The sequence below is a fragment of the Aotus nancymaae genome, unplaced genomic scaffold, assembly GCF_030222135.1.
Source record: "Aotus nancymaae isolate 86718 unplaced genomic scaffold, 86718_ANA_hifiasm-v0.15.2.pri h1tg000014l, whole genome shotgun sequence".
In the NCBI taxonomy this organism is placed as follows: domain Eukaryota; kingdom Metazoa; phylum Chordata; class Mammalia; order Primates; family Aotidae; genus Aotus; species Aotus nancymaae.
Genome location: NW_026988425.1, coordinates 118,916,756 through 118,936,451, shown reverse-complemented (window position 1 = coordinate 118,936,451; position 19,696 = coordinate 118,916,756). Strand labels below are relative to the sequence as shown.

Here is a 19,696-nt window from a genome sequence, read left to right as displayed (position 1 = left end):
CAATCTTTTCAGACTAAAAACTAAGTCCCTATTCTTGTTTACAAGATCCCTACATGCTAAGGGTAGCCATTCACCCTTTCAATCTCAAGCTTTCTTGGGCCCACATTTGTGTATGCCAGGTGGTTTAATGAGACCTTGAACTTCTCAAAAGACGTGATGTCTGAATGCTACTTTTAAATTTTTTTAACTCAAATATTTATTGAACTCTCACTTATATACAAATACAAATTAAGAGGTAGCTGCAACCTTACATAAGAATTGTTCCTCTTATGGTTTGTACCCTAATGTTCAAACTGAGAGTTAGCTTTGCTACCACCACTGCTCCCTTTGTGTTTAATTGGGTTGTGAAGGACCCGGAGGAGTCCACCTGTGAAACAGACCCTGGGGTGAGCAGAGAGATAGTTGAGGAAACTGTTCAGAATCATAGAAGCAGGAAAGGGTATGATTATATAAGAGGCATAATTAGCAATCCAGGGTCACTAGAGAATGAAAAGTGAGGTTAAGTGGGAAAGGCATGAAGCTGGAGAGTCATGTATTCAGAATATACAGTACATATAAATATTAAACCAGATATGGATTTCAGAGATAGTAGGATTGTGGGTTCTTTCAGTCATTATTGAATAAAAGTTAAGGGTTACAGAATGAGATTCACCAAAACTGTACTGCTTGTACCGTCTTGTTCTTATTATGAAAAGGAAATAACTTTAATAAGCAATGAAAAGACCACATCTGAGCAATTTCTCTGGCTTCTACTATTGGTATGAGCCTCACATCACCAAAAACGAATTGGAAGGCAGCAATTATGCTTAAAATCTAAAGCTCTATCATCATCATCAGAATCACTTCCTCCACATGTTGCTAATTCAGAACAGACACAGCATGGTCTTTTTTATGGCCAAAGAGGAATTAATGTTATCTCAGGCTTCGTCCAGGTCCAGAGAGATTTCCATTTCACAGCACATTTTCCGTAATTTACTGCAGAGGCCTAAATTGAGCATTGCAACTTTAAAGAGGAGATGTCAAGGGCATTTAGGAAATTAGATAATCAGAGAAGGACTGATGTTCACCGGATCCAAAGGTCCAGCTGCTGTTGTTTGCCTTGGCTTGTCAGGATGCTCCAAAGGAGAAGTGAATCAGATTCTAAGGCTCCTCGCTGCATGGCCCACTGACGTAACCAGGCTAAGACAAATAGATCTTCTTGGTCTTAACTCTGTGTCCAATGAGAACATTGCCTAATATGAAAGCAGCCAATATTTTTCCATGTGATTTGGAGTGGCTTGTGAATTGAAAAAGATGTGGCTGTTGCCCACATGAAGAGACAACAGCTATTTTAAGACCGTGGTTGGATTCTGCTTGATGAAAAGGGCCCTAAGCCATAAAGATCCAGAAATCTAACATCATCTTTGAAATTACTGCATGGTTGATTGCTTTGGGCGCCATCACTGAAGGTCCCCAAGGTCTTGGTGGGTTCATTCGTAGAGGCTTTAAAATAACCACAAACTTTGTCTTTGTTTCTCTTTCAGTGAGCTATTTTCTCTGCTAGCACTCAGGCCTTCTGGGACAAGCCAATTATGAAATAAAATCATACATATTCTCAGTGCTGAGAATACCCTGGGGACCTGTGGGGGAGGCAGTGGAGTGATGATTAAATAAGTGCACGCTTGCATGAGGTCCCATTATAAATAGGCCCCACAGTTTAATGGGTTATTGAGCCATAAAGGAAGCTTTGATGATTGAGTACCATTTTACCCCTACATATGTTTCTTCTGACGTCCCCTATGCTGTTATCCTCCCCACCCCTACAGCACTACAACATCACCATCCCTAACCCCTCTTTATCCTGCATCCCACCTCATTCTCTGATTTGCCCATAACTAGCAGCTTGGAAGGCCTTAGAGTCAAGAGTGAAGCAATACGATCTATCCCTGGCAGTATTGTCTACAGTCTTGTTTCAGTAGGGACTGGGGAGGTCCAAATGAGGGCAACTTCTAGGGTTTGGCTTCCGAGAGTAGGAGCTAAAGAGAAACAATGTCACGTGGTAGAAAGGATAAAGCTTGAGTATCAGAAGGGCCCAACTCAGCCACTTATAAACTGATGTGAAAGCAATCGCATATCTGTGATCTTCAATTTCTTTGTCTGTAAACTGAGTATAATAGAGGATTATTATAAAAATTATAAATATAGTATATATTATATGTGGCACATGGCAGGTATGTGATAAATATGAATTATTATTTTGTCAAAAATCAGGGCTGAAGACCAAGCTAAAGATACCAAGCTCAGTTGGAAAGTCCAAAACATAGGAAGAGGTTTTTTAAATAGGAGACAAAGCCAAGAATCTGAACAAGAGTGATCTGATTCCTAGGCAGTGTGAAAGACATTGAAGCTGTAGTATGGTGTTTTTACACTGGCCTTACATCACATGATGTGTGACTGAATCAAGCTTGTTTAGAGTCACAAGGTGGGTCAACACTCTACCAGTGAGTGAGGTTTGGAAGTCGTCTCACTTCCCCAAATCCAGGATGCATCTTATGTGATGGGAGATCCTGGGTACCATCCATCCATTCATGAAGACACCATCTTTCTTTTTTCTCCCTTCTTCTAGAACTTGACTTCTTTGTCCATGAGGCAAAAAACAGATAATAGAACCCAGTCCTCTTGGCAACAGATCCAAATTAGTTCCTTTGAAGGAGGATTTATACTACTATATTCATTTAAACATAAATATGAGGGAAGATACAATCTCAGGGAGAAATGAGATGAAACTCTGATGAAGAGAAAAAGGCATCAAAGACTAAAAATCAAACACAGAAAGGAGGTTACTGGCTTCTTACATTCAGTACTTATAACTGAATCTTGGATTTAGAAGGGTAATGTCCTCATTGCCAAAATGAAGAATAGGCTTTAAGCAACCACTGACCCTATGCAGGAAACTAAAGCCTTCTCTTCCTGCATTTCCTCATCTGTAAGATGAAAAAGTACTGGTCTAGACCCAAGCAGATATCACATTGACTCTTAAGTACAAAAAAAGTCATGGTGTTTTTCAAAAGGCTGTGTGATGGCTGAAGATTAATACAAATATTCAAATATTTATTTTCTGCTACATTCCTGGCACTGTGTTAAGCATTTTTTACATGAGTTACCCCGCTTAATCTTCATGACAATGAAGGCAGTGTACATTATCAACTTCATTGACAGAGAACAAACTTAAAGCTAGAAAAATTAAAGGAATGTGCCCAAATCCACACAGCTAGAAAGTGCTAGAAGTCCAAACCCTGGTGCATTCATGCATTTACTCAGCAAGTATTGATCACACATCTATGATGTCCCAGACACTGTGCTGTGTACCTGAGTGCCAGGGTGATCAAAACCAGACACATTCTTTGACCTCCATCCACCAAACAAGATGAATAGGAATTAGTTACACAAACCAACATGCATTAGAAGAGCAACAAACGTAGGGTGAAAAGAAGAGTGATATGGCACTTGGGGAGCCAATAATGGGATTTGACCTAGTCAGGAAAGTTGAGCAAGACTCTGCTGAAGTACCTTGAGCTGAGAGTTTCGACGGAAGATAGGAGGAAAGATCATTATGAGCGAAGGGAGCAACATAGACAGCAGGTGTAAAAGTCCTCTAGCAGGAGGGATCATGCGTACTATGAGGGACGAGGGAAGGCCAATGTGACTGATGCCTAGAGAGCAAAAGAAACAGTATACAACAGTGCAGATGGAGAGAAGCACAGGACCAGTCAGGCCGTGCAGAGCCTTGTGGGCCAAAGAGAGGAATTTCATCTTCCTACTAAGAGCAATGGAACCCCGCTGAAAAGTTATGAGCAGAAAACATTGAGCTCCCAAAGTAGATACAAATTGTCTTCTTTACTTTGCCAGTGGAAATGACATCAATTAAACACCAGTCTAAGGGAGAGGGAAGGAAACAGAAGACAGAGGACAGTGTCTTATGCTTTTTCTTCTTCAGGGTGTCGACCTAACCACATGGTTAAGGTAATTAACAATAGGGTAGACAGCACATGGTGAAAAATATGCCATGAAAATCCACAAAGGGTCCCACTTGGCTTCTAACATGCTTTGCCAGTGGAAATCTTGTACTAGTTCTCAGTCATTCTTAAAACACAGTTACAGGAGAAACAGATGAGTTTGCTTTGCTTTGTCTATAAACCAACAGATTTACGGTGCCTACTCACCCAATGTGGTGGTTAGTAAGATTAACATGTATCAGTCGTACACACCAATGCCTAACGTTGATATCCTGCATTTTAAGTTATTGCAGGTGTTCTGAATGATGTGTCGATAATTTTCTCTCTGTTAGAGGATCCCAGGCCCTTTTAGATATAGAAGTATCCTCCTAGAAGGAATAAATTAATAAAATGAGGCACATTAAAGGTAGGTTTTATGTATTTTATTGAAGTAAACATGTTTATCAGCTCTGAGACAGAACTGTGGCATAAAAAAAAGGGCTTGAGCACCCAAGATTTTCAATCATTTCTAGGAAAACCAGAAGTGTTATGCTCACTTATGGTGACTGAACATACTACCCAGGCTTGATGTATTTCATACTAATTCACTGTTAATGAGGTTTTGAACTTAAAGAACTTTTCTTACAGATTAAAAAGGAAAAGAATCTCAAGTTCAGTGCCCTGTTTTTTGGAAAGGACAAAGCTCTTCTCACAGATCTTGAAAGAAGCAGAAATGAAAGGAAACCAGGAACATTCTAGAAAATGAATCTTCCATTAATTTGGACTTTGTACAGCAGATGGAAGATAAGGCCATCTTTGTGATCCTATAGGCCCTGTTTACAGATCTGATACATATCACTCTCTGCAACATCTCTAACAAAGGGAATAGCCTGGAAGTGACAAGATGTGGCCCTCTTTGTGGAACACTTACTCTGGGGAAAGCCTGCTGCCTTGTGAGGTGACTCAGGTACCCTTATGGAGGGGGCTTTATGGTGAGGGGCTAAGGCTTCCAGCGAGGGTGCCATTTTGGAAGCAGATCTCTCAGCCTCAGTCCAGCCTTCAGATGGCTCTGCAGCTCCAGCCATATGCTTGAGTGGCCCTGAGTGAGAACCATCCAGCTTAAATGGCCCCCAAATTCCTGGCCTACAGAAACAAAGATAGGAAAGGTTTGTTTCAAGCCTATAAGTTTTGAGGCTTTCATAGCAATAGATAACTGATAAACCATGTAATAATAGTGAAAAAGAGCACTACATGTATTGAGTTTACTAAAATATAATCTCCCGGTAGAAAGGAATCATGTCTGTTTGTCTTGCCATTGGCACTTCAGGCTTGGCACAAAGCCAGTGCTTAATACGTATATGGTGATTCAGTGAAAGTATAAGACCTTAGTCACGTGGCTGATATGTTATATACTTTATACAGATTTCCTAAGTTAACTCTCCCATCTACTCTCTGAAATTTATTTATTATCCTTATTTATAATCTGAAGCTTAGCAAGATTATATAACTAGATTCCTGAATCTCTGTGACTCAGACCCATGGATGGGGTCTAGTCATGCTGATAAATGTTTTTGCACCCTCTGTGCTATCAGCTGGAGACATGGTCTCCCTGCAGTTCTCGAGATTTAGAACTGACCATGGGACCAAAATGTGTCAACGCTCCTGTGGAGAGTGTAGTCAGCTTATGCTTCTGCAGGAAAGCAGAAGGAGCTTGGCTGGTTAGGATGGGAAGACCCAAGTCAGTTTCTAGATGGGGAAGGATGGGCAGGACCTGCACAAGGTAAATAGGAAAAGCCAGTGTCCTCCCTCTCAGCAGATCCTCCCTCTTTCTAGGTGGTTTCAGACAAGTCTCATCTCTGCCATTGGCAGCAAACCTTTAGACTGGTTCAAAACCACAGAAACAAAGTGCCCAGGTCTGTGCAGGTTTCACAGAACTTCACCTGGGTTCTCCAAATACAGCACACTGTGAGGATTAAGTTCTTGGATCCAAGACCCTGGATCGCATTCCTGGTCCCTCACTAAACCCTGAGGGAAAAATGTTCAGTTGTTGAAAACGAGGTTAAAAGAGATTAATCTACCAAATCCAATCAACAGTCAACACGTAGTGAACACTACCCACACTTGTGCATAACTAAATATGCAGTTTGTGGGTGGTAACCTGCTTTATCCTTTTAAAACATAAAAACCTGGAGTATTGATGTAATTTATTAAGAGCATGAAGGTTTCCTTTTGTGTTGTTTTGGGGCTTTGCCCTTACAACTCTATCTAGTCCTACATTGAGGATGGATAATTTTTTCTGAAAACTGAGTTTTAAATAGAGTTCCAGAAGCCTGTGTGCCCCATGAGAGAATCTCAAGGTAATTTATCTTGATTTCACCCAATAAACAGCTTATTTTTCTGGTAGAAAGAGAGGAAAATGGGAAACGCATTTTAAAATTTTTGTAATTTTTAATTGTTATGGATACATAATAGTTGTACATATTTATTTTATGTCAAATTAATTTTAGAAGAATAATACAGAAAGAAGCTCATATACGTAAAAGGAAAACACAAATTACTAAAAAGTGTGTATATTATGATGCTGTCACATTAAATATATAGAGAGAAAGATTTATGCTTATATATAGAAAAGACTAGGATAAACACTAAACATTAGGTTCGCCCTCCCTCTACCCTCCTCCGTTTCTTTCTTCCAGTGCCTATAAGTGCCTACTACGTGTCAGGCACTGTCTTGAGCTTCGGGTCCCAGAGATAAGGCTCAGGTTTGCTCTCAAGTAGCTCACAGTTCAGTGAGAAAGTCAGCAAAGTCAACAAGTGCTTGGGAAAAAACAGATTTCTAAAAGGCAGTGATATGCTTTGGATCTGTGTCCCCCAAAAATCTCATGTTCGGTTGTGATCGTCAGTGTTGGAAGTGGAGCCTGATGGGAGGTGACTGGATCATAGGGGTTGATCTCCATGAATGGCTTAGCACCACCCCTCAGTGCTTTTCTGCTGATGGTGAGTTCTCACAAGATCTGGTTGTTTAAAAGTGTGTAGCACCTCCCACCCGAGCTTGTTCCTGCTCTGGCCATGATGTGCCTGCTTCCCCTTTGCCTTCTGCCATGATTGTAAGTTTCCTGAGGCCTCCCCCAAAGCTGATGCTGCTATGCTTCCTCTATAGCCTGCAGAACCATGAGCCAATTAAACTTCTTTTCTTTATGAATGACCCCATCTCAGGCCTTTCTTTATAGCAGTGCAAAAACAGATTAATACAGGCAGTATGGCATTAATGGTTCTGAGAAGATGCTTTTGTGATCAACAGATAGACCTGAGGACAAACTGTAGTTTTACACTTCCTTGCTTAAGCAAATTATCTCACTTCTCTAAGCTTCAATGCTCTTGTGTGCAAGTGGGGATAAAAAATAGCTACCCACAGATAATTGTAAGGGATGAAAGGAGTCACCTGAATACAAAGCACTCAGCATGAGACTTGCCCATAGTAAGCACTCAATAAATGGCCCCCATTGACTTTATCACAGAGGGCATAGTGGAAGCCTAGAGGAGGCTAACAGGCTTATAAAGATAAAAATCCCTGAGCTGATCATCATATGGTTAACCCTGAATAGATAATATAAATCACAAACACAGAATTTGTGTTCTTTACAGACCCCATCATTGGGCAAAACCTACCACTGTTATCTTACAAAAATTTTCAGAATCTACAACATCACCGAACTCCCATCTGACAAAGCCATTCATTTTTTCCCCAAAGCTTTTAGCTTCACTCATGTTTGTGGCCCCTTCAGACGGACCCCAGGGCAGCCCCCAACAGACAACAAAGCCAGACACAGCCCAAAGGCGTCCAGCAGAGGCCCCCAGAAAGCTGACTTCTCACATTTCTTCCTTTTTTCTTTTTGCTTTTTCTAGCCATTTCACTGGAAAATGTAATTCCTACCATAATTAAAATATTCTTCATCTTACTTTCTTGAGCGGTAGCATGGTATGAGAGAGAAAGCCCAGCCCTCAGAGTCAGACAGTCCTGAGTCTGAATCCCATGGCTCAGAGCCCAGAAACCTTGAACAAATAATGCATGCCAGTCTCTGTCCTAATGTTTTTGCATAACAGGGAAGATAACTATCTTGTGGATTTGGTGTGGACATGAAAGGAAGGTCACTTATGGAAGGTCACTCACTGAGTAACCAAAACTTGGTACATGCTCAATAAATGTTGGTTTTCTTTCTTTGTTGATAAAATGATGTGTCGACTGTATTTACACACAGATTTTATAATTCTGCCACTTAATGCCAGTATGCCCTCATTCTCTCATTGTGTGTATTCAAATGCAGAGTAAATAAGCCTTTCAGATGCTTTTAAAGTTGAAGCCCAACTGAATTGATTACGTTTTGAGGGGAGGTTGCGCATCTCTCATTCATTTTTAGCATAATCAGACAATACCGACAAGAGGACAAATGAAAACAGCCTTGGTCAAATTGGTTGAGCTCCATTAATTACCATTACCCAAAAGTCTGAGTGAAAAATTCAGCTCAGCTAAATGGCACTATTCTCATTAGAAATCATATTTAAATTTTGCAACTGAAGGGTTAATGTACTCCAAGGTATCTTTGTTGAATAGGCCAGGTTCTGTCAATTTGCGTCTGCCATTTCTCGAGTATCTTTATCCTTATATCCACCCTGTCTGTAGCCTCCCAAAATAGAGTTAAATCTCTGTCTTCAATAATCACAAAACCGTTTATTCTCCCCTGGATTCTGTGTCTCCTCACTACTATCTCTCTGAAACACAGAAGCCAGAGTAACACTTCCATTTACACATCAGCATCTGGTAAATAACCCCTGACCCAGTCTCCCCAGTGATAACCTGTCAGTCTAGCTGCCCCACCACTCATCCTCTCTCCAGACTTCAAGTGCAGGAGCTTGATGCATCAGGGCACTTCTAGGACCTTGCCCTGCACCAACTCTTGTTAATTCATGTCCAGACTGTCTGTCCCTATATGCTTATAAGCTTTGGATACTGCATATAATCTACCAAATAAAGTTGAGATTCCTTGGCATGGTAGCAAGGATCCTCATAATGGGATATCATTTTCAGCCTTATTTACAAATAATATGAATGATAGCCTAAACTGGGGTATCTCAACACTTAATGTGCACATGAATCATTTGGGGCTCTTGCCTAAACTTTAGATTCTGATTTAGTCTGGTTGGAGTGATGGTCTGAGATCCTGCATTCCTAACAAGCGATGTTGACGCTTCTGTTCCACAGTCCACAGCTGGAATGCCTTCTGGGCTCAGTTAATTTGTTGATACTTCAAAGCCAAGCCAAATGCAACCTCCTCACTAGAATTTTCTCTGATTTTCTGAAGTAAATATGAACTCTTCCTCCCTGGGATTCTTGTATGATTGATTTGGGAAATCAATCACCAAACAGTCCCAACTAGCAGAGTTTTCTCATACATTTCCATTTTAGGACAAGTTTTATTGTCTCCCTCTAAGCTGACCCAAGCATACCCTGAAATGATCTGCACATTCATGATGAGTTCTACACAGTAATTAAAGTACTACCAGAAGCTCTCATTCATTCAGGGTAAAATAACCAGAGAAATATGAACATCCTAAATGGTGAAGAATTGCATGATAATTATTTATGTTCATAGTAATAACCCACAGGCATAGGGAGCCTAAAATAGCTTCTGAATCATCAAAGAAAGATTACAATTATATTCAGCATATTTCAGTGTTAAGTGAATTTGTGTTCTAATTCCCTGAAAACTGACATATGGGGTGTGTGTGTGTGTGTGTGTGTGTGTGTGTGTGTGTGTGGTGTGTTCTGATTCCTTGAAAACATATAAGAAATGTGTAATTGTCATTGTCAGTTACATGTAATATTTATCACCCTTAGCACCAACTCTGTGCCTGTCATTACCCTGTCACACATGCACACACACTCACATGCACACCCGCCCACACGATTTCTCAGAAAATAAAATAGGAAGGCTGAAATTCTACTATGCTTCCAAATTCTCAAAATAAACTCCTTGAAGCCCTCTTTTTTTCCCTAAAATTGAAGACCTTGTAGTTATCTGGACTAAGGCTAGATACAGGCTATGTCTCCATTTTTATATATTGTTTTTCATATTGAATGCATATTGTTTTTCATTCCACAGGGATTCGCAATGGGCGACATGCATTCCCATACTAAAATCTAAAAAAATGAATTCAATATGCACAAGAAAAAAACAACAGTTAAATATAAATTAATCCAGGAAGAGCAATTGCCTAGGCGTGGGTTTCTTTCGTGAGGTGTTGCTTCATGGCTGGCCTGGGGAGGGGAGGTCAATATGCTTAGGTCTGACTTCCTGCCTCCACTACCTCCCCCTTTCTCCTTCCCACAACCTGCCAGCTAGTTGGGTAGGTTTTTCCCCATTCTTCCACTCTGGGACTTGTGTATACACATATCCTCTTTTTTCCAGAGGTGATATATGCCTCCTGTCTTCCCTGGGAACATATTGAAATTCTTGCTTCACTTACTAGGAGAATAAATCACACATTTGTTTAAATATTTTCTTAAAACATTACATTCAATGCATTATTTCCCTCATAAACTATTATACCTTCCCCCACCCTCCACTTCCACTCCAATGACTCTTTCAACCAGAAATCTAACTCCTTCCAAAAAATTGGGATATAGGTTTCCTTCTGCACGTGTGTATTTATCTTCCAGGCCCCCAGAAGTTGGCCAAGTGAGTTTCATTATTGGCTGAAAGTCTTACTTCCTATCAATGCGGAATCCTTCTCATCCTCTTGGCTTTCTTAACTCTGGCATAATTCACAATGAAGTCTAGCCACACAATCAGGAAAGCTTTCCTCTAGTGGCGGGGAGCCTCAGGTGGGCCCTGCATTGCCTATGGGATGGAGCGTGGTTGTCTGACCCCAAGGCAGTGGTGAGTGAGGACTAGCTCTTCAGCTGATACCGTGCCACGTCGTGTTTGGGCCTCCAGAGCCTGGCTCAGGACAGAAACAGATGATGGTGGAGCACAGGCTTCCCTGGGGCTCCCATGACTCCCCTGGTTACCTTTAGGGGAGGCCTTTCTCAGGATATTTAATAGTCTGTATGCACATGCAGCTATATTTTGCATGGTTGACTTGGCAAAAATTAGAGAGTGGGGTGTGAGTCAAAACCCTGAGAGCGAGAATAGACAGGCACAGAGGCAGAACTGAGGACTGTCAGTGGAAGGAGGAAGGGGAGGGCCATAAGCCTTTATCTTCCAGGGCCCTTCATGGATTCTCAGTCTTTGAAAGAAGAGGTCCCCTTCCTACAGAAGGAAACTAAACCCTACAGAATAAGCGTAGGTCAGACTCTACAGAATTAAATGTAGGCCAATGTTGGAGTGGCTGTGCTGCAGAGGGGAAGACTGGGAGTCATTGCTAGGCTAGAAGGAAGACCCCAAGTGAGTCCTGGGTCACAGGGCCACTGGGGGGTGGGTTGTCCACAGGCTGGGGCCACTGCCAGCAGAACGCCCAGGGTGTCTTGGTCAGTAGGAGAAGGAGTGTCTGTATCTTAGTTCTCAAAGCATGAGGGAAGGAATTTCTTTCATAAGGATCAGGAGAATAAGAGGAAACTGAGCAGGCCTAGGCTGCCGCTGAGCACGGCTCACCAGGGGGTCTACCGGCCATGGAGCATTCAGTACAAGAGGCTGTACTGGGCTCCCTCCCACAGCTGACCCACTGTGTGCGGACAACCCCCTGCTGTGGCCCTACACACTTTACAGTAGCCTAACAGAGTCTTGGCCTTTTGTGAGTGGAAGGGAAACTCTGCACCCTGACTGAGTCAGGACTGGGCAGAATGGACTGGAAATTCCCTCTAGCCAGGACGGCAGCAGGACACCATCCTGCCTCTGCTACACAAGCGCTGTCTGGCATCCCCCTTGCTTTACATTCTGTTTTCAGCTTCTAAGAATCCCTTAGTTTCTGATTGCCCATAAATTGTCTCCTGCTTGACTCACAGCTTCAGGGTTTACGGTGGCCTGTTTTTTATAAGCCTACCTTGCTTCTTACACACAATTTACCTTGACCTCCGCTATTTGTCTCTGCCTTGATTCAAAGTGTTGGCATTTCCTCTTCTCCATGACAAATACCTAGTTCTTCCAATCATGTTTTATTTTCCTCAGGCTCACTTTCTTACTCTTTATTCACATTGACTGCCATTTACATTCATTGTGTAAAAATATTTAAAACCATCATGAAAAGTGCAGTCTTCATGTAGTGAAATGTCACCAAGGATGAAGACAAGCGTCGTATCAGGATTTCATACGTGACCAAGTTCTCGGCACTATGTCCACTCTCTTATTATCATGGGAGGCTGTGTGGTAACTATGGTGGTGCATACTCCACAATAGTGGGCCTCATTATTATTTTTTCATACTATCGAAGCACACTTTGTTAGAATGGGAAAAGACCCTGGAGATAAGAAGACACAGCCCTGCCAGGGGTAAATTGTGGACCAGAAAGATAAAAGGCTTTGCCCCAAATCATAGGGTTAGTCAGTAAGGATGCTGAGGTCAAAACCTGGGTCTCCAGTTTTCAGGTTGAATAGTCGTTCCAGTATGTGGAAAGGTGATTCAACGTACATAAGTGAGTAGAATTGAACTTTTTCTTAAAGTCAAAGTTTCAGAGAGTGAAGCTCAAGAAGAATTTGTTTCGCTCATTCATTCCGTGTCTGTCTATTGAATGTCCACTAGATGCAGGCATTGTTCTGGGCAAACGAGGTGAAGTTGTGAGCAAGCAGATGCCAATCCTACGAACCTTAGACATTCAGCAAATATCTATACAAGTAAATTACCCCATATCTCATTGATTTTCAAATGCAACTACTTTTTTTTTTTTTTAAGACGGAGTCTCGCTCTGTTGCCACCAGGCTGGAGGGCAGTGGTGCAATCACGGCTCACCACAACCTCTGTCTTCCAGGTTCAAGCGATTCTCCTGCCTCAGCCTCCAGAGAAGCTGGGTCTATGGGCACATGCCACCACGCCCAGCTAATTTTGTTGTTGTCATTGTTGTTGTTGTATTTTAGTAGAGATGGGGTTTCACCATGTTGGCCAGGATGGTCCCAAACGCCTGACCTTAGGTGACCCACCCGTCTCAGCCTCCCAAAGTCCTGGGATTACAGGCATGAGCCACCGCACCCGGCCAAATGCAACTACTTTTTAAACATCTCAACACATTCAAATCTGAGATAGGTTGTACCATCAATATGCTCGATGATGAAGTTGGCCTGGAAGGGAGTCAAGTTCTTCCAGATTGTATTTGCATTTGCTTCTTCATCCAGGCCACTCTCAACATGGGACTCCTTTTAAACTGTACTCTCTGCTTGTGGTTTTCTGGACCACCCTTGTAGTTGGACTTAGTCCAAAAACCTGCAAGATGATCACCTCCTGATTCTCCCCTGGAAAGGAGAGACTTCTCTTTCTCCTTCCATCTGTGGCCAAGGTTGAAACTGGCAAATTTCCTGGATGTCCCTTTCTACATGCTGGGTTCATTTCTCATGTGCCCTTACATCAGTAAGCCACCTTTGTGTGGAAAGCCTCATGCTAAATTCTTCACCTTGAGCTTCTCTTCATGAACTTTCTCAGAGGTATGGACAGTAATGATGCATTTTATAATTAGTGGCATTGTAGTTTCTATAAAATATCATAATTATAAGTTGTGATAAGAATTGTGAAAGAACAGTAGAAAATGGTACAAGGAAGCATAATAGGTGACCTAATTTAGATCAAAAGCCTCTAGGAATAAGTGACAGGTAAACTGAGTCCTGAAGACTGAGACAAATGGCCCAGGAGCTTAGCATCTCAGACAGGGTGAATAATCTGAATAATCTGTGTAAAACCCACTTAGGTTAAAAAAAAAAAAAAAAAAAAAAAAGAAGGCAGCATTGCTTTTAAATCCCTTCAGTGTGATGATCTCCAAAGTGTTAATATCCAAAAAGAGAAGACTGTCTTTTCAATGAATAGCTATTCCTTGAAACTGAAATAGAAATATGATGGATTCTGATTTCTATACTACTTTCTTAAAAATTGTATTTATAAAAGCAAATCGAGTTATGCCCTGTAATTATAATTGTCACCCACAATTTCCTTCATCTAAAGTGGATTATGTTCTCTGTTGCTGTGCTAAAAGCACAGTGAATTGACATGTGGAACAGTAACAGGATAAATTGTCAACATCACATGTGCCTTTTGCATGGGGGAGGTATTAAAACCATTCCCTGTCACTGCTTTTCGAGAACAGCCTCATCTCCAGGGGCTGAGCATTCCAGACAGGGGAACAGCCCATGGCACTGGAGGATAAGGTACAATTTTTAAGACATTCACGAAAGCAGGCTTCCCAGCTGGATATGGGAAACACCATTTATCTCAGCCAATCCTCTTTCAATCAGTGCAAAAGCCCATACCCATTGCAGCAGTCCTTGAATGGTGCTTCCTGAGATTTCAAAAAAGTGATGGTAACAAAGGCAGAATTACTGATATTGTGAAGTATACGTAGTCATGAGCCACATAACAAAGTTTCAGTCAAAGATGAACCATACATATGACAATGGTCCTATAAGATTATATTATCATATTTTTAATGTGCCTTTTCTATGTTTATACATGTTTGGATACACAAATACTCAGCATTGTATTACAATTTCCCATAGTATTCAGTACAGTACCACGCTGTGCAGTTTACAGCCTAGGAACAATAGGATATACCATATAGCCTAGGTGTGTAGGAGGCTGTACCATCTAGGTCTAAGTACAGGCTCTGATGTTCACACAACTGTAAAATTGCCTAATAATGCATTTCTCAGACCATATCCCTATCACTAAACAAGGCATGACTGTATCTTGTTTCCTGACACACAGTGCCTAAAATTCTTAGACTCTCAGAGTGATAAGAGTGTACTATAATGAGATGGCTGGTGACCTTCCTAAACTGCTTCAGGAAAGGGGCTGGTTACCAGAAAGACCAAGACATGATTACAGAGTTGGACTTTCAGCTCTACCCCGCAATCCCCAGAAAGGTGAGAGAGAAGAGAAATGGAAGGTTGAGTTGATCACCAATGGTCAAGTGATGTCATCAATCGTGACTATGCAATGAAGCCTCCATAAACACCTGCAAAAGGACAGGGTTTGACAGAGCTTCCAGAAAGCTAAACATGTGGTGATTCCTGCAGAGTGGATCACCCAGAGAGGACAGGGCAGCTCCATGCCCTTTTCCACAGTCCTTGCACTATGCATCTCTTCCATCTGGCTGTTCAGCTGTATCCTTTGTAATGTCCTTTATAATAACCCTGTAAACATAAGTAAAGTGTTTCCCTGAGTTTTGTGAGCTGCTTTAACAAATTAATCAAACTCCAGGAGGGGGTTGTGGAAACCCCAATTTATAGCCAATCAGTAGAGAGAAAGGCCACAAACTAGGGTTTATGATTGGCATCTGAAGTGGGGGGCAGTCTTGCAGGGCTGAACCCCCAACCTGTCGGATCTGATGCCATCTCCAGGTAGATAGTGCCAGAATTAAGTTGAATTAGAGGACAACCACCTGGTGTCCACTGAAGAACTGGCTGCAGAATTGACTGCTTGGTGTGTGGGGAGGAAAAACTATCCATCTGGTCACAGAAGCATTGTGTTCTGTGTTGAATAGAGAAGAAAGGACAGGAAAACACACCTTGGCTTTTCCCCACTATCTCATAGTGTCTTTTTCTCATGTATGGCTCTACTGCATATAGCACCCAGGGATTGCCCTGCAATTAATGGACCATCTTAAAACTCTGAAAATCCTAGTTTGTTATAAATATACTGAAAAATCAGTACACTTTTACTTGTATTTTCAGAGCTCTGCTATAAAAGAGTTTCTTAAGAAAGGAAATGGTAAATAGCCTGTCAACTTACTGCATTGTAGAAATGCCCAGTTACACTGTGGCTCATCCAGATGAAATTTCCTTTCTTTTCAACCCAGCTCGCTGATCCTAAGTGACCAAAAGACATGAATTCCTAGGAGCATTTTCAGTCTTTGCTCTATTTTGTACCTGGGTTGTGAGACGCTCAGACCTAAATGCCAGGAAGGCTGGAATGTGCCATTCATGGAACTTCCTTTGCAGATCTCTCCCCAGGACCGGGGACATATTCGATCCAGGGACTCAACAGCATTACAGAGGGCTGTTTCTTTGTCACTTGTCTGCCATTATCAAACAGAAATAGAAAAAGTGGTCACCAGGAATGAAATTTGTGTGGACAGCTGCCATCTCTGTAGCCTAATCCTATGTTGGGTTGGGGACTTCTCACCAGATGGCCCTTTGTCTTATTTCACCTGGACCCCAGGTCAATCATTATTCTCTAGAAAATTGAATTTCCCTACCCTATGCTACCATGATTGTTTCATTCAGAGAAGAGCCTTTGGCTTTGATAAAGAGCTCTGGGTGGCCGATCATCCATCTATCCATTCATCCATTTAAACAGTGACTGCCAGGCACCTACTAGCTGCCTGTGCTGCTCCGTGTCTGAGACATATTCTGTGCATCAAAGCTGCTTGTTGTGTTGTTTATCTTCATCTTCTTCCTATTTTTCTTATTCTCTACCCTTTACTCTTCCTCCTTTTTCTCATTTTAAGGTTTGTACTTGCTATGGTTTGAATATGTCCCCTCTAAAATTCAGGAGTTGCCAATATGATAGCATTAAGAGGTGGAGCCTTTAAGAGATGTTTAGGCCATGGGGCTCCTCCCTTGTGAGTGGGATTGAGGTTTTTATAAAAGAGGCTTCACACAGTGTTTGGCTCATTTGTTCTTTTATCCCTGAGGATATAGTGTTCCTTCCTTCCAGAGGATGCGGCATCAAGGCACCATCTCAGAAGCAGACTCAGCCCTCACCAGGCAACCAAACCTGCTGGCGCCTTGATCTTGGACTTCCCAGCTTCCAGAACCATGAGAAAATAAATGCTTGTCCTCTATAAATTATCCAGTCTGCAGTTATTTTGTTAGAGCAGCACAAACAGACTAAGACAGAAATACTGTGAGCGTTGATTTGGATGTCAACTTGACTGGATTAAAGGAACTCAAATAGCTGGGAAAGCATTATTTATTCTCAGTGCTTCAGCTGGTACTGAGCCCATCCCCCTTCTGCTGAAAGGGAAACCCAACTCATTTGGCATTTCATTAGAATAATTGGGCTGCCTTAAGTGTGTCTGTGAGAGTGCTCCTGGAGGAGATTGGCATGTAAGTAGGTGAGCTTGAATGGAGAAGATCCACTCTCAATGTAGCAGACACCATCCAATGGGCTGGGGACCTGGAGGGAATGAAAAGGTGCAGTAAGGTCAAATTCTCATCCTCTCACTTCCAAAGCCAGGAGACCCTTCTTCTTTTTTCAGACATCAGAACTCCAGTTTCTCTGGCCTTTGGACTCCCAGCAGCAGCTCCTGGGCCTTTGGGCTTGGACTGAGAATTACACTGACAGCTTCCTTGGTTCTGAAGCCTTGGGATTGGGACTTCTCAGACTCCATAATTAAATGAATTAAATCCCCTAATAAATCCTTCATCTCTCTCTCTCTCTCTCTCTCTCTCTGTCTCTCTCTCTCCATATATATATGTGTGTATTGTGTGTGTATACATACACACACAATACACACACACACACACACACACACACACACACATATATATGTCTTATTGGTTCTATTTCTCTGGAGAACCTTGACCAAAACAATACTGTTTGCCAGTTATTCGATCAAATAATTGTAGTTAGTTTGACAAAAGAAAGGAGGCCTCAGAATGAGTCACTGTAACCTCAACTGTTAACTTCAGTCTTAGCAGAACAAAGTGCTGTCTTACCTCCACGATCAAAAAAAGCCAAGAACTCGGCTATTGTGGTTCTGATGCACATTCAGAGAAACGATAGTGAACCAGCTGACCCTAATAAAGCTCCTCCAAATTTGATTAAACTTAAATCTTCCCCTTTTTCCTGGGAAAACCCATAAGCTTATGTGACTAAATAAGCTTCTTATTTAAAAACTAAACTTTGAAGTTTGGAAAGAAAAGCTGCAGAGTTGGTGCCCCAGTACACAAAGATTGTTCCAAACTGGAGTACTCATTGGAATTTCAAGGAAATGAAGACAGGTGAGAACATACTCTTGTATTCACAGGCTGTGGGAACCCAGGGATGGGACAATGTGGAACCTAACAACTACTGCTCTTTCTAGATAACTGATTGGCTTTAATGTGAAGTTTGAGGCACAGGACCCTTGGAGGGAAAATCGTTGATCTCACCACCTATAATCCCAAATCAAAGACAAAAACAATTATTTCCTTTCTCCTCTGCCCTTCCTCTCGCTGCCCAAAAATGGCCACAGAGAAGCTAGGAAAGAAAATTAGGTGGTGTAGAGCAGTGGTTCTCAAACTTTACTGTTTTGCTGAACACCAGAATCACCTGGGAGTTTTCAGGAATCCTTATGTCCCAGTCACGCCGAGAAGTGTAGTGATAGCAACCCATTAAATCAGGATCCAGGAGCAGGAGGGGGAAAACTAGCAACTGGCGTTTTTTGAAGACCATCCAAGTGCCTCCCGTGCAGAGCAAGTTTGAGGCCAGAAGTATAAGTGGTGCTTCTCAGTGAAGCAGGATCTGAGAGTGTGTTTTTAGCAAGCTCCCAGCTGGTGTGGTCCCCAGACTGCAATTTAAGTAACAAGGTGTAGAGTTTCTCTCCCTAATCCCACCCTGGCAAAGTGAAAGAAGCTGAAAGAAAAGAGAAGTGAGCCTGGGCAGAAATATAAGGATAGTTAAGCAGGGTATGGGGAAAGAGGCTCATCAAATCAACACAGCCTGAAAAAAGGGAAAGAAGGCCTGTGTGTTCTCAGGAGGATACAGCTGCTTGTCATTTGAGGCAGGACATCCCACTGTCCCATGAAAGCTTTTCTCCTCCTTCACCCCAATACCATACACAAAGGAGGAATTCATCTGTCCTATATCTCCAACCGGAGTGCCCAAATTCCTCTGCCTCCCTGTAATTACAATGTCGAATGAGAAAAGATTCTTGGGCAATTACCTAAGCATTGGCATATGTTCAAGATTCTCCCATCTTGAAAGCAGAAAGCAAGCCAACCCACCTGCGAGCCAGCCCACCTGCGAGCCAGCCCACCTCCGTGGACTTTGGCTTTCCTTCCAGTCCAAGCTCCCTTCTTTCTTGCACACAGACAGCTTCTTAAAGGACCTATTATGGGCACCTACACTCTTTGTTTTCATCCTGCCAGTATGTCATATGGACATTTTGTTTATTATAGACTTTTTTTTACGTTAATTTTGACTTTTAAAAAACACTGTCTTAAAATATGAACCCTGATCCTTTTGTGGTTTATAAGCATAATGGTTGGGTTTTCATGCCCATGTGTACAATGTGTCTCCCTCAAATCTTTTTATGAAGTAGGGCATTATCTATCTGACATGAAAAAATAAAAAAATTGTTTGTCTTGATTACTTCATTCTGGCACTCCCCGTTCCCTTATGTTTAGCCCCCAGGGTCTTGCCTCACCCTAGCCTTAACCATTTCCATCTGCTCCTCAACCCACTATAGTCTGGTTCTGCTTTCAATGCAATAGAAACTAATCTTGAAAGACTCAATAAAAATTCTTCCCTGACATTTGTTTTAAAGGACAATTTTTTAGCCCCTGTATTCCAAGCCCTTCCTTGAAGCACTTCAAACACATC

At 41.9% G+C, this 19,696-nt stretch overlaps 1 non-coding gene across 1 annotated transcript; it reads left to right on the top strand.

Annotated features, from left to right (window-relative positions):
• The first annotated feature begins 19,330 nt into the window (after positions 1–19,330).
• LOC135275049 (small nucleolar RNA U13) lies at positions 19,331–19,433 on the top strand. The gene has a single exon (XR_010342767.1). It is a non-coding gene; the product is annotated as a small nucleolar RNA U13 (small nucleolar RNA).
• Positions 19,434–19,696: the final 263 nt, after the last annotated feature.